Source organism: Ranitomeya variabilis, chromosome 7 (assembly GCF_051348905.1).
Source record: "Ranitomeya variabilis isolate aRanVar5 chromosome 7, aRanVar5.hap1, whole genome shotgun sequence".
Classification (NCBI taxonomy): Eukaryota; Metazoa; Chordata; class Amphibia; order Anura; family Dendrobatidae; genus Ranitomeya; species Ranitomeya variabilis.
The window spans coordinates 206,294,061-206,308,169 of NC_135238.1; the positions used below are offsets into that span (position 1 = coordinate 206,294,061).

The 14,109-nt window shown below is 42.1% G+C and overlaps 1 protein-coding gene across 1 annotated transcript in view; it reads left to right on the plus strand.

Moving 5' to 3' along the window:
- The first annotated feature begins 3,799 nt into the window (after positions 1–3,799).
- LOC143784474 (FAST kinase domain-containing protein 1, mitochondrial-like) overlaps positions 3,800–14,109 on the plus strand; it is an 88,200-nt gene continuing 77,890 nt past the window's right edge. Inside the window, exon 1 of the mRNA XM_077272764.1 lies at positions 3,800–3,874. The gene's annotated coding sequence lies outside the window, so the exon portion shown is untranslated. The remainder of the gene's footprint in view (positions 3,875–14,109) is intronic.

Here is a 14,109-nt window from a genome sequence, read left to right on the forward strand (position 1 = left end):
ACGGATTTGGTGCAAAAAAAACGGATCTGGCTTGTAAAAAAATGGATCCGGCACAAAAAAAACCGGATCAGCAGGAAAAAAACGGATCCGGCGGAAAAAAAACGGATCTAGCTTGTAAAAAAGCAGATCCGGCGCAAAAAAAACCCGATCGGCGGGAACAAAACGGATTCGGCAAAAAAAAAAAAAACGGATCGGTGGAAAAAAACGGATCTGGCGGAAAAAAAACGGATCTGGCGTAAAAAAACGGATTCGGCGCAAAAAAACGGATTGGCGAAAAAAAAACGGATTAGGTAAAAAAAAACGGATCGGCAAAATAAAACTGATCCGGCGGAAAAAAAAACGGATCTGGCTTGTAAAACATTGGATCCGGCGCAAAAAAAACCCGATCGGCGGGAACAAAACGGATTCGGCAAAAAAAAAAACGGATCGGCGAAAAAAAAACGGATTAGGCCAAAAAAACGAATCGGCGAAAAAAAACGGATCTGGCTTGTAAAAAAACGGATCCGGCGCAAAAAAAAACAGATCGGCGGGAACAAAACGGATTTGGTGCAAAAAAAACGGATCTGGCTTGTAAAAAAATGGATCCGGCGAAAAAAAAACCCGATCGGCGGGAACAAAACGGATTCGGCAAAAAAAACCAAACGGATCTGGCGTAAAAAAAAACGGATCCGGCACAAAAAAACCGGATCGGCGGGAAAAAAACAAATTCAGCAAAAAAACCGGATCAGCAAAATAAAACATCCGGCAGAAAAAAAATCGGATCTGGCTTGTAAAAAAATGGATCCGGCGCAAAAAAACACGATCGGCGGGAACAAAACGGATTCGGCAAAAAAAAAACCGGATCGGCGGAAAAAAACGGATCTGGCGTAAAAAAAATGGATTAGGTGCAAAAAAAAAAGGATCGGCAAAAAAAACAAACGGATTAGGCAAAAAAAAACGGATCGGCGGAAAAACACGGATCCGGCGAAAAAAAACGGATCTGGCGTAAAAACAAACCGATTGGCAGAAAAAAACGGATTCGGCAAAAAAACACGGATCGGCGGAAAAAAAACGGATCCGGCGGAAAAACAGATTGGCGGGAAAAAAACGGATTCGGCAAAAAAAAAAACGGATCTGCGGAAAAAAAACGAATACGGCGGAAAAAAAAACGGATCCGGCAGAAAAAAACGGATCTGGCGTAAAAAACGGATCCGGCGCAAAAACAAACCGACTGGCGGAAAAAAGACGGATTCGCCAAAAAAAAACGGATCGGCGGAAAAAAAACGGATCCGGCGGAAAAAACGGATCCGGCAGAAAGATAAAACCAATCCGGCGGAAAAGGAAAAGGATCCGGCCGACAAAAAATGGATCCTGCGTCTAGAGACTACCGCCGTCGTCCTTACCATTGCACCACAAGCTCAAGTGATCCCAGGTACTAATTTTTGCTAATTTTACTAATTTTACTAATTTCCTGTATCAGAGTCAAGTATCAGACTCCGGTATCAGACTGAGTATTTCTGAGGTTATTTCTGATGTTATTGTGATTTCTGACCATGTCCTAAAATGAACACTGTATAACAGGTATAAACTACATGCAGCGGTATACTGACTTATGTTACTGACTTTATGGCAGGGTCATCCTGCAGACACTAGATGGCGCTGTGGCTCCCGATGACGTCACGGCTCCTTGCAGCCTCTAGTCAGTAATAGCAGCACTAGACAATCGCCGGGCGCGGTGGCGTGCGCCTGTAATCCTAGTTACCAGGGAGGCTGAGTGCTGGAGCGCTTGAGTCCAGGTGTTCTGGGCTGCCCTGTGCTATGCCGATTGGGGTGTCAACATCAGGTCGGTATTTGTGACCCTGGGGGACCTCAGAACTAACCAGTGGTCCTGAAGTGGGAGGAGGTCGGACGCGGCCTAAGAGACCCCATGCCGGTCAGCGGTGCGGATCGCCCCGTCCATAGCCCTCGTTGTAGAGTCTACAATGGGGAGCAGGCTGGACAACACAGCGTGACAACCACTTTTTATACACACAGAAAATATTCATTTTAGATCGGGAAATCATTATTAATGTAGAAAAAGATCCAATTTCTTAAAATTGTGATGTTTATTAGAAAATTCAATGCAAACATTCAAGACTGTCTATGTAAATACTATGCATTGAACTTTGTACTTAGTTCTCTAATAAACATCGACATTTTAAGACGCTGAATTGTTTCTACATTTGATCCCTTGGCTTCCGTGCTACAATGCCCTTAGAGTCGGAGCTGTTTTTTCTTTTTTAACCAGATCATTATTAACCCTCAGTCACATCTGCAATAATTATTATTCGGTTGCTGCTTTGAAGGTAAAAATAATGAACTATGCAAAATATGAAAATGTAAATATATATATATATTCCTCCTGTACTTTCTCACAATCTCCCCAGATTCTGATATTACGTCTCCTTATCTCTCTGTGATGCCGTTACACTGAGCGCTACTGACACCTACTGGCGAAACCAATAAAATGCTTCCATCTGTTGTGCAGTACTAGGTGTTACCAGCAGAGGCCACTCCAGCTCTAAACCTTCAGGACGAAACATGAATCACCTGCAAATATCACATTATAATGAGGTTACGCTGAAGGCCTCATGAGAAAATGACCTATTGTTTATATCAGCTTTTTTTTCTTCAATGTATTTTTTTCCATATAACAATCTGTATTAAAAATGTAGTAATATAATATATCAAAAATTATTAACACAAATATATTTAAAAAATTACCAATAATAAGTATAAAATAAACAGACCACAAATCAACCCCCTAAAAACACAAGAAGATCCTAAGGGTGCGTGTCCACGTTCAGGATGGCCGGCGCTTTGGACGGAGCGGAAAACTCGCTCTGCCCTAAGCCCCGCCCCCTTCTGGAGACGCGATGATGCCGGATGTGTTCATTGCACACATCCGGCATCATCGCACCCCACACATAGGGCCCTGTGATTTACCTTGCAGCGGCGCCGCAAGGTAAACGGACATGCTGCGATCTAAAAAGACGCGCCGCATGTCCGGAATCGCAGGGCCGCCGGGTGCGTGTTAGCACGCATAGTGGAGTCGGGATTTCATAAAATCCCCTCCACTATGCTGTAACATCTGGACGCGGCAGATTGAATGCTGCGGCTCTGCGCAGCGTTCAATCCGCTGCTATTCCAGATGTAAAACGGCCCGTGGACACATACCCTAAGGCTACTTTCACACTAGCGTTAACTGCATTACGTCGCAAATGCGTCGTTTTGCCGAAAAAACGCATCCTGCAAAAGTGCTTGCAGGATGCGTTTTTTCTGCATTGACTAACATTAGCGACGCATTTGCGACGTAATGACACACGTCGCAACCATCCTGCGACGGTTGCGCCGTGCTGTGGCGGACCGTCGGGAGCAAAAAACGTTACATGTAACGTTTTTTGCTCCCGACGGTCCGCTTTTTCCGAACTCCGCCCCCACCTCCCCGCACTTCCCCGCACCTCACAATGGGGCAGCGGATGCGCTGGAAAAATGCATCCGCTGCCCCCGTTGTGCGGCGGAGACCACGCTAGCGTCGGGAACGTCGGCCCGACGCACAGCGACGGGTTGTTCCCGACGCTAGTGTGAAAGTAGCCTAAGACAAACACACTGACGAGCAAAATAGTAACAATGTTTTGACCTTTTGACTTTCAGGCTCCATATCTCACCATCCACTACTGCTTCCAACGTGAGACTCCCATCATTTTATAGACAATCATCTTGGCTGTCTTATACACAAATGTATTGTTTATTGTTGATGCGTTTCAGATTCCACCGACTCCTTCCTCAGGACAACCATACAAAAATCAATCAATTGTCCTGCAGACGTTACACAAGTCTGGAAGCTTCAAATAAGGTGAGAGACTTCAACTTCACTATTGTGATGAGAAGCGTTGGCTTGAGTTTGCAAAAACGTATGACAAGTGGACAGTATAAGATTGATGATGGGTGATTTGGAGCGATGAGATGAAAGGCAACAGACTAGTCTCTGATGGGTGCAAATGGGTCTGGAAGAAACCAGGGAAAACGGGGCCAATGGCTGGAATCATTGAAGGAACTGTCAGGTTTTGGTAGAGGAAACCTGATCATATGGGGTTGTTTCAGGGTATGTACACACTTTCCGATTTTTTGCGTTTTTTTGCTATAAAAACGCATACATATGCATCCCATCATTTAGAATGCATTCCGCAATTTTTGTGCATATGTCGCTTTTTTTTCCCACGAAAAAAATGCATCGCGGTAAAAAACGCAGCATGTTCATTAATTTTGTTGATTTTTTGAGGATTTCCCACCATATTATTGCATTTGGAACCCCTGGAAAAATCTGCAAAAAAATCCACACAAAAAACGCACAAAAAACATGAAAAAACGCACAGGATTTCTTGCAGAAAATGTCCGGTTTTGGTCAGGAAATTTCTGCAAGAAATCCTGACATGTGCACATAGCCTCACAGCCAAAGATGTTGGATACTTGACCAGGATCGATGGTGGTCTCACGGCTGAGCTATATGTGTATTTTGATCTGACGTTTAGATCGGACTCGGACATCACTAAGATGACAGTTCTGTTCGATTTTTACACAGACCCATAGACTTGCATTGACAATTTTGTTCTGACGTTTGGATCAGTATGGAACATATCTCCATGATTTTGTATGGACTACAAACAATCCCGGACATGTGAACTGCCCCATTCACTATTTTAGGCACAAGTGTTATCTGTGAAAAGCACGGATAGCACATCCCACCCTATTTCCTTATAGATTGTAGCTTGCGAGCAGGACCCTCACTCCTCCTGTACCTGCTGATCTGTGTCACTTTGTGATATATTTATTGTCTGTTCATGTCCCTGCTTAATTGTAAAGTGGTCAGAATATGTTGGTGCTATAGAAATAAAAATATCATCATCACTAGTATAAGAAAATATAACGTGTGAATGAGCCGTTGATAATTATCAATTGTATTAATTAATTTAGTTCCAAGTTTATTAAGCTAATTTATAGATGAATGGGAAAGTGTCTAATATCTCTAGGGAAGACCACAAGTGTATTACATAGGGCAGAAATGTGACGGGTTTGGCAGAGGTTTTAGGACAGTTAGGCCGGCGTCACACTAGCGAGTTTTACGGACGTATGAGCGCAGAAAATACGTCCGTAAAATACGCATAACACACGGCCCAATGATTCTCTATGGCCCAGCTCCTATCAGCCGTATTTTACGGATCTGTATTATACGGTCTTCTACGGCCGTAGAAAATCGCAGCTGCGTTTGTCACCGTATTGCGCAAAAAAATCGCCAATGAAAGTCTATAGGGGCGAGAAAAATACAGATTACACACGGACCAGCAGTGTGACTTGCGAGAAATACGCAGCAGTGTTATAGAGAAATATTGCTATCTCCTTCCCAAACCCGACAGGATATGAGACATGGTTTACATACAGTAAACCATCTCATATCCCTTTTTTTTTGCATATTCCACACTACTAATGTTAGTAGTGTGTATGTGCAAAATTTGGGCCCTCTAGCTATTAAATTAAAGGGTTAAATCGCAGAAAAAATTGGCGTGGGCTCCCGCACAATTTTCTCCACCAGAGTGGTAAAGCCAGTGACTGAGGGCAAATATTAATAGCCTAGAGAGGGTCCATGGTTATTGGCCCCCCCCCCGGCTAAAAACATCTGCCCCCAGCCACCCCAGAAAAGGCACATCTGGAAGATGCGCCTATTCTGGCACTTGGCCACTCTCTTCCCACTCCCGTGTAGCGGTGGGATATGGGGTAATGAAGGGTTAATGTCACCTTGCTATTGTAAGGTGACATTAAGCCAGATTAATAATGGAGAGGCGTCAATTATGACACCTATCCATTATTAATCCAATAGTACGAAATGGTTAAGAAAACACACACACATTATTACAAAGTATTTTAATGAAATAAAGACACATGTTGTTGTAATATTTTATTAGACTCTTAATCCACCTGAAGACCCTTGTCACCTGAAACAAAGTTAAAAAAAAAAACAACAATATTCCATACCTTCTGTCGTTCTGTCCCACGTTGTAAATCCATCTGACAGGGTTAACTAATTTTACAAGCAGAAGCCTGTTAATGCAGCCGCCCCTGCCTGTAAAAACCAGGGGAATGAATGGAAAGCAGGGTGACCTGTAGTTACCTTGAGTTGTGGTGATGTGCCCTCTGCTGGATGTCCTCATGAACTGGAGCCTGTGAAAAGTTCCCACGCTCGAGTTCATATGAGGACATCCAGCAGAGGGCTAGGTAGTAGGCAGGGATGTGAACGCTGTGTTCTGGGATGGGCGGGCGCAGAGGAGTCTGCGGGATGTGCTGTGGTGTTGCTCCTGGATTTGCCGTTGTGCCGCGTCGGGATGTGCCGTGATGCTGGGATGTGCTGTGGTGCCGGCATGTGCCGGTGCCTGCGCCGGGATGTGTCGGCGCCGAGATGTGCCGTGGTGCCGGCATCTGCCGGTGCCTGCACCGGGATGTGTCGGCGCCGGGATGTGCCATGGGGCTACGCCGGGCGGTGGGTCCGCTGGCCGTGCTGGGGTCTGCTGCGGGCGTCATTGCTGTGTGTGTCTCTGTGTGCAGGCGTCGTCCGATGGGACTACAAGTCCTATCGGACGATGCCTGCTACAGTGACAGTGAGTGACACATTAGCCAATGATGGGACAGTAGTAGTCCCATCATCCGGCTAATGTGTTGAATGTAAAAAAAAAACAACACACATACACACACATATACATACATACAGACATACAGTACATACAACATGCAGACACAGTACATACAGACATACAACATACACCATGTGACATGCAACATGTGGCGACATGCGAGGGCATGCGACATATGACATGCAAAATGTTACATGCAACATGCGACGACATGCAACATGCCACATGCAACATGCGACGACATGCAACAACATGTGACGGCATGTGACATGCAACGACATGTGACATGCGTCAACATGCAACATGTGACAACATGCGACATGCGACATGTGACATGAGATGACATGCGAAATGCAACATATGGCAGCATGCGACATATGACAACATGTGACATGCAACATGCGACGACATGCAGCATTCGACGACATGCGACAACATGCAACATGCGGCGACATGCAGCATTCGACAACATGCAACATGCGATGACATGCGACGAAATGCGACATGTGACATGCGGCGACATGCAACATTCGACAACATACGACGACATGCAATGACATGCAACATGCAACATGTGACATGCGACTACATGCAACGACATGCAACATGCGACAACATGCAACATGCGATGGCATGCGACGACATGCGACATACAACATGCAACGGCATGCGACATGTGACAACATGTGACATGCGACAACATGCAACATGAGACATGTGATATGCGACATGCACCATGCGACAACATGCAACATGCGACAACATGCAACATGTGACGACATGCAACATGTGACATGTAACATGCAACATGCGACGACATGCAACATACGACATGCAACATGCCACATACAGTACATACATACAGTACATACATACAACATACATACAGACATATGTCACTTTTTTGGATAATCTACTATATATTAGACTCCAGACCAGGTGGTATTTTTGAATTAAAATATAATTTATTAAACACAAAAGGTTAAAAACCAGATATACATCTGAATAAATCAACAGGTAAATAAACAAGTGCAGATTCCATTAAAAGAGGGACTGTATAGCCGTAAGGAAGCCACCGTAAACCTACAGTACTATGATACCTGATATATTTTCTGTTTTAAGCCTCTCTATGCGATATCAAACTAAATAACGAAGTAATTTGCTGCCATGTTTAAAATCCTACTGGGCAACTGAATTGGTTAGTTTTGGACTGTTTAAGCGCAACTATAACCCAAGCCTATTCTATGCACCAGAATAGGATACATGGACTAGTAATAACGTTATATTAACAAAAGGCTAATAAACACAGTATAAATGTAGTACTTTACCAAAGTGCTGTAGTGTGGGGAATACCTCGGCGTCCCTCTGCCTCTACGCACGTTTCACAAACAGCTTCATCAGGAGGCGTGTCTTAGCAGGGGGAAAAAAACGGGTTTTTATGTGTGAACGAGCTATTACAATTGGAGGACATTCTATTGGAGGAGGGCCCGGAGAATGATTGTTTCCGCCTACGACGTGTCCTTACGTGTTACTGGATGCTAGGGTTTCCTATGGGGAGCTATTACGCATGCGTGAGTAACGCCGGATAAGCGTTTCCAAGGAAATGACACGCTGTTACCGCCCAGCGGCGCGTCCATAGATACTACGTCCCGGAGTTTCTGTAAGAAGGTTACTGCGCATGCGTGAGTGACGCCGGATAAGCGTTGCTAAGGAAGTGACATGCTGTAAACGCCCAGCGGCGCGTCCATAGATACTGAGTCCCGGAGTGTCTGTAAAAAGGTTATTGCGCATGCGTGAGCTGCGCCATACCGTCGCTGTCAAAGAGATAGCCTACTTCATTGAGAAAATGCCGTGTGCAATGTTAAATCAAGCTAACTGCAACCTTGAACAAAGTGTTAATAAATACTTATGCAGCCAAATATGTGCATTTGCTAAATATTATTAAAAACGTGTCAATAATAATTTAAATGTGCCATAAAAAGAAAAATAAATATAACTAGACTAAATTATGAAATATGTGTGAATATTTGTTTAAAAATGATAGTGATGTGTTATATGTAGAGCTTGTATGAAGTGCAAACAGCCATGAATAAAGTGATAGAGTGCTAAATGAATAAATACATATACAAAGGCTGACTCCAAAAAGGGTCCTACAATACTAATTGTGATTTGTTATTATTTAATGACAAAATATGCGTGTCTAGAACGCGTTTTAGACCGAGAGAATAATGGCGCATGCATCCATGATGGCCCGGTTGTGTGTAAATAGGTGATGGACGGTCGGACCAGCGGTGACACAGGCCCCCCATCAGTATTGATGGGAGTGCCTGGAGCAGCGCCATTGTCCACCCCCCATCACCACCCGGTCCCAGCACCGAAGCATGCGCACCTCTCAGGTGAAAGTGTAGATGTGTGTTAAAAAGGCTAGGAAAAATAAGTGACTTTATCTGTATAATTACCTCCCTCTTGTGGGGACAATAAAGTGCATAAAGTTGTGAAAATGTGTGAAAACTAATATAATTAATGATAAGAAAATAATGCTAAGATTAGTGAATATAATCAACTGGATGCATATAACCAATTAGGAAAAAGGACCATTCCCTGGTGTGATAGGTAAATACACTAATCCTATATAAAGTCCATTTGTAATGTTCAGGACATTAATGATCCTAATCCTGTCCTGGGATGATAATATCAAAACATTATTCAAATAGTTGGTATCTAAAAATCCATAAATTAGGAGAAACATACTAAAACGAATGACAATATTTACGTCAAAGAAAGTCCATTTGTAACAGTCAATAGTTAGCCATTATGTCTTCATCCATATATGTGGAAAAATATTATTAGGTTATGACCTTAATGGGCCTCCCACATCCGTCCAAGAAGTTCCGATACTTAGGGGAAAGTTTAACGAGAATTCTAATGAGTCCTTTTTGATGTAGATCAAACTTGTTGCATCCAGTCGAGTTTATTATTAATGTTAGGCTGCTTTTAGTAGAAGATGTTGTACTGATTTCTTATTCTTCACCTCCAATGGCCTCCAATGTCAGCCAAAAATGTCCACTTAAATAGACTCAATGTCAAGACAACCCGTATAAATGGAATAACTACAACAAACAAATAGACAAAAAAAGTTAGAATAAAAACAACCGACATACAGATTAAAATTAATTATTAAAAACCCCTACCTGACACATCCAGAACCAATATTAAATATGGACTAAGAATTTAAAGAAAAGCACCGAACCCAGAATTTTCATTTAGTCCCTGTGGTGTGAGTGTTCCCAGTCTATATATCCATTGACATTCTTTTTTGGCTAGCCTCTTACTAACATCACCCCCTCTAGGTCCGAGGTCTATGGAATCAATACCTTTAATTATTAGCATCCTCGGATTACTTTGGACTTAATATAGGATTAGTGTATTTACCTATCACACCAGGGAATGGTCCTTTTTCCTAATTGGTTATATGCATCCAGTTGATTATATTCACTAATCTTAGCATTATTTTCTTATCATTAATTATATTAGTTTTCACACATTTTCACAACTTTATGCACTTTATTGTCCCCACAAGAGGGAGGTAATTATACAGATAAAGTCACTTATTTTTCCTAGCCTTTTTAACACACATCTACACTTTCACCTGAGAGGTGCGCATGCTTCGGTGCTGGGACCGGGTGGTGATGGGGGGTGGACAATGGCGCTGCTCCAGGCACTCCCATCAATACTGATGGGGGGCCTGTGTCACCGCTGGTCCGACCGTCCATCACCTATTTACACACAACCGGGCCATCATGGATGCATGCGCCATTATTCTCTCGGTCTAAAACGCGTTCTAGACACGCATATTTTGTCATTAAATAATAACAAATCACAATTAGTATTGTAGGACCCTTTTTGGAGTCAGCCTTTGTATATGTATTTATTCATTTAGCACTCTATCACTTTATTCATGGCTGTTTGCACTTCATACAAGCTCTACATATAACACATCACTATCATTTTTAAACAAATATTCACACATATTTCATAATTTAGTCTAGTTATATTTATTTTTCTTTTTATGGCACATTTAAATTATTATTGACACGTTTTTAATAATATTTAGCAAATGCACATATTTGGCTGCATAAGTATTTATTAACACTTTGTTCAAGGTTGCAGTTAGCTTGATTTAACATTGCACACGGCATTTTCTCAATGAAGTAGGCTATCTCTTTGACAGCGACGGTATGGCGCAGCTCACGCATGCGCAATAACCTTTTTACAGACACTCCGGGACTCAGTATCTATGGACGCGCCGCTGGGCGTTTACAGCATGTCACTTCCTTAGCAACGCTTATCCGGCGTCACTCACGCATGCGCAGTAACCTTCTTACAGAAACTCCGGGACGTAGTATCTATGGACGCGCCGCTGGGCGGTAATAGCGTGTCATTTCCTTGGAAACGCTTATCCGGCGTTACTCACGCATGCGTAATAGCTCCCCATAGGAAACCCTAGCATCCAGTAACACGTAAGGACACGTCGTAGGCGGAAACAATCATTCTCCGGGCCCTCCTCCAATAGAATGTCCTCCAATTGTAATAGCTCGTTCACACATAAAAACCCGTTTTTTTTCCCCCTGCTAAGACACGCCTCCTGATGAAGCTGTTTGTGAAACGTGCGTAGAGGCAGAGGGACGCCGAGGTATTCCCCACACTACAGCACTTTGGTAAAGTACTACATTTATACTGTGTTTATTAGCCTTTTGTTAATATAACGTTATTACTAGTCCATGTATCCTATTCTGGTGCATAGAATAGGCTTGGGTTATAGTTGCGCTTAAACAGTCCAAAACTAACCAATTCAGTTGCCCAGTAGGATTTTAAACATGGCAGCAAATTACTTCGTTATTTAGTTTGATATCGCATAGAGAGGCTTAAAACAGAAAATATATCAGGTATCATAGTACTGTAGGTTTTCGGTGGCTTCCTTACGGCTATACAGTCCCTCTTTTAATGGAATCTGCACTTGTTTATTTACCTGTTGATTTATTCAGATGTATATCTGGTTTTTAACCTTTTGTGTTTAATAAATTATATTTTAATTCAAAAATACCACCTGGTCTGGAGTCTAATATACAGTAGATTATCCAAAAAAGTGACATATGTATTATGTATTTGGTGGTATTTGTTCCCCAGATAACGGGGCATTACACTGAGGGCAAATTTTTGTGAGTTATATCATTTTTCACTGTTGTTTAAACAGAGCCCATCCACATGGATTTCAGAGCCAAAGAGAGTTCTTGGCAAGCGAAAGCAAATAATATTTTCAAAAAAAGTGCGGTTCCTGGTTCTACTAACACTTCCAGTACCAATCAAGAAGTCATTAGAAAATACAAAAATCTAGTACATAAAAAGACGAAAATATGGTGGACTAAAATCACCTTAGAAAATTACATCGCCCAGAAAATCATTCCCAGGGGATTAAGAATAAATTTATTTCCAACATTCGATTTGGATGATGACAATCTGGTTCAGAAGTGGATTAAAGCAGCTAACACATGCTCCTTTGAGTTTATTAATATTATTATTGAAAAAAATGCCACCACCTTAAAAACTATAGAGACTGAAATTGAAACATTGCAAAAATCTCTACAGCAGGAACTGACAGTAGAGGCATTACAGAGTATGATTTCCAATCTGGACAAAGATATTGAGAAATGGGAGGAGAATATCAGCCTTAATAAACAAAGGAAATACAATAGGGATATGACGGATTTTGAAAACAACAAAATTTTTCGTTGGCAAATAAAAAACATTCACACCTCTAGAAAGACATCCCGAAGTTCGTCTGTTACATCTCTTTCCTCCATGAGTGAAGGGGGTGAATCCAACTATCATGGACCTCGCACAAGACAATTGTTTCATAAGAAATCCACACTTAGTGATACTGACCCTAGAGGAGACGGAGTCAAGGTAATTAATTTATCTTCACATATTTTAACTGACCCTCAATTGAAAGTATTGCAGAAAGGTCTCACCTTCTCACCCACATCTCCTTTAAGTCCTTTTACGGCAATTAAAGATCTACATTTACTTTCTAGGAAAATAGTGTTGAAAAAACTGCACCACAAAGAGGACATGGGAAAAAACACTATAGATAAAGATGAACAAGAAGCCCTGGAAGCATTGGAATCACTGTTGGAGGAAAATGAATCAGAAGTGAGTAGATTCCCAACGCATATAATTAGCAAATCACATAAATTTCCCCCTCTAGCCACAGTACCAGTGGTTGAAACCTTCACCAAGATGGTGGCAGCGGACATAGAAAGGATCCAACAGACCAAAAGGAAATCTAGGAATAACCTAACGGTGATGGAAAGAAAAGCATTGGATGAACTCACTAAGTGGAATGATGTCGTTTTCAAAATGGCCGACAAAGGAGGCAACATAGTTATTTGGCCAAACTCACAATATGAAACTCAGGCAAATAAGTTGTTGAGTAATCCCAAAGAGTACAAAAAGCTCACATATAACCCCACTTCGGAATTCAAATCTGAGTTGGTGGACATCCTCACATTGGCATTTGAAAACGGCATCATCCCCAAAAAATTGGTGGATATTCATCAAAAATTGGAGCCCAGGATAGCTACGTTATACCTGGTCCCAAAAATTCATAAAAATCAACTAGACCCGCCGGGGAGGCCCATAATAGCGGCCAACGAAGGGCTATGTGAAATTGCTTGTAATATCATAGAACATTTCCTCCAACCTTTGGTCAAACAATTACCTTCGTTTGTTAAAGATACCACCGCAGTCCTGGGACATCTGGAAAACATCCATCTGACAGAAAATATGGTCCTGGTGACTGCAGATGTTGAGGCTCTTTATTCATCAATTAGGCACACAGATGGATTAAAAGCCACCAATAGATACCTCACACATAGTAACATTGACAAGGATATGGCCAACTTGATTCTTGCATTGCTTGAATTTGTTCTCACACACAATGTATTTACATTTAACGGGAAGGTGTACAGGCAATTACAAGGTACGGCTATGGGGGCAACTTGTGCCCCCTCATATGCCAATCTATTCATGGGCGCCTGGGAGTGGTCAATTTTTCAAGGAGAAGAAATTCCGGGTGTAGAGCGAATACACCATTGGGTCAGATATATTGATGACATTATGTTCATCTGGGAAGGACACACTAGTGATTTGGAAACTATGATGCGGAAACTTAATAGTAATGATCAAAACATTAAGTTGACTTACAAATTTGGACATCAAATAGAATTTCTGGATCTTTGTATTTCAGCACAATCAAATGGACAAATTTCTACTACTGTATTTCGTAAACCAACGGCCACAAATGCGTTACTTCACGCATCATCCTCGCACCTTAAATCTACTATTAATG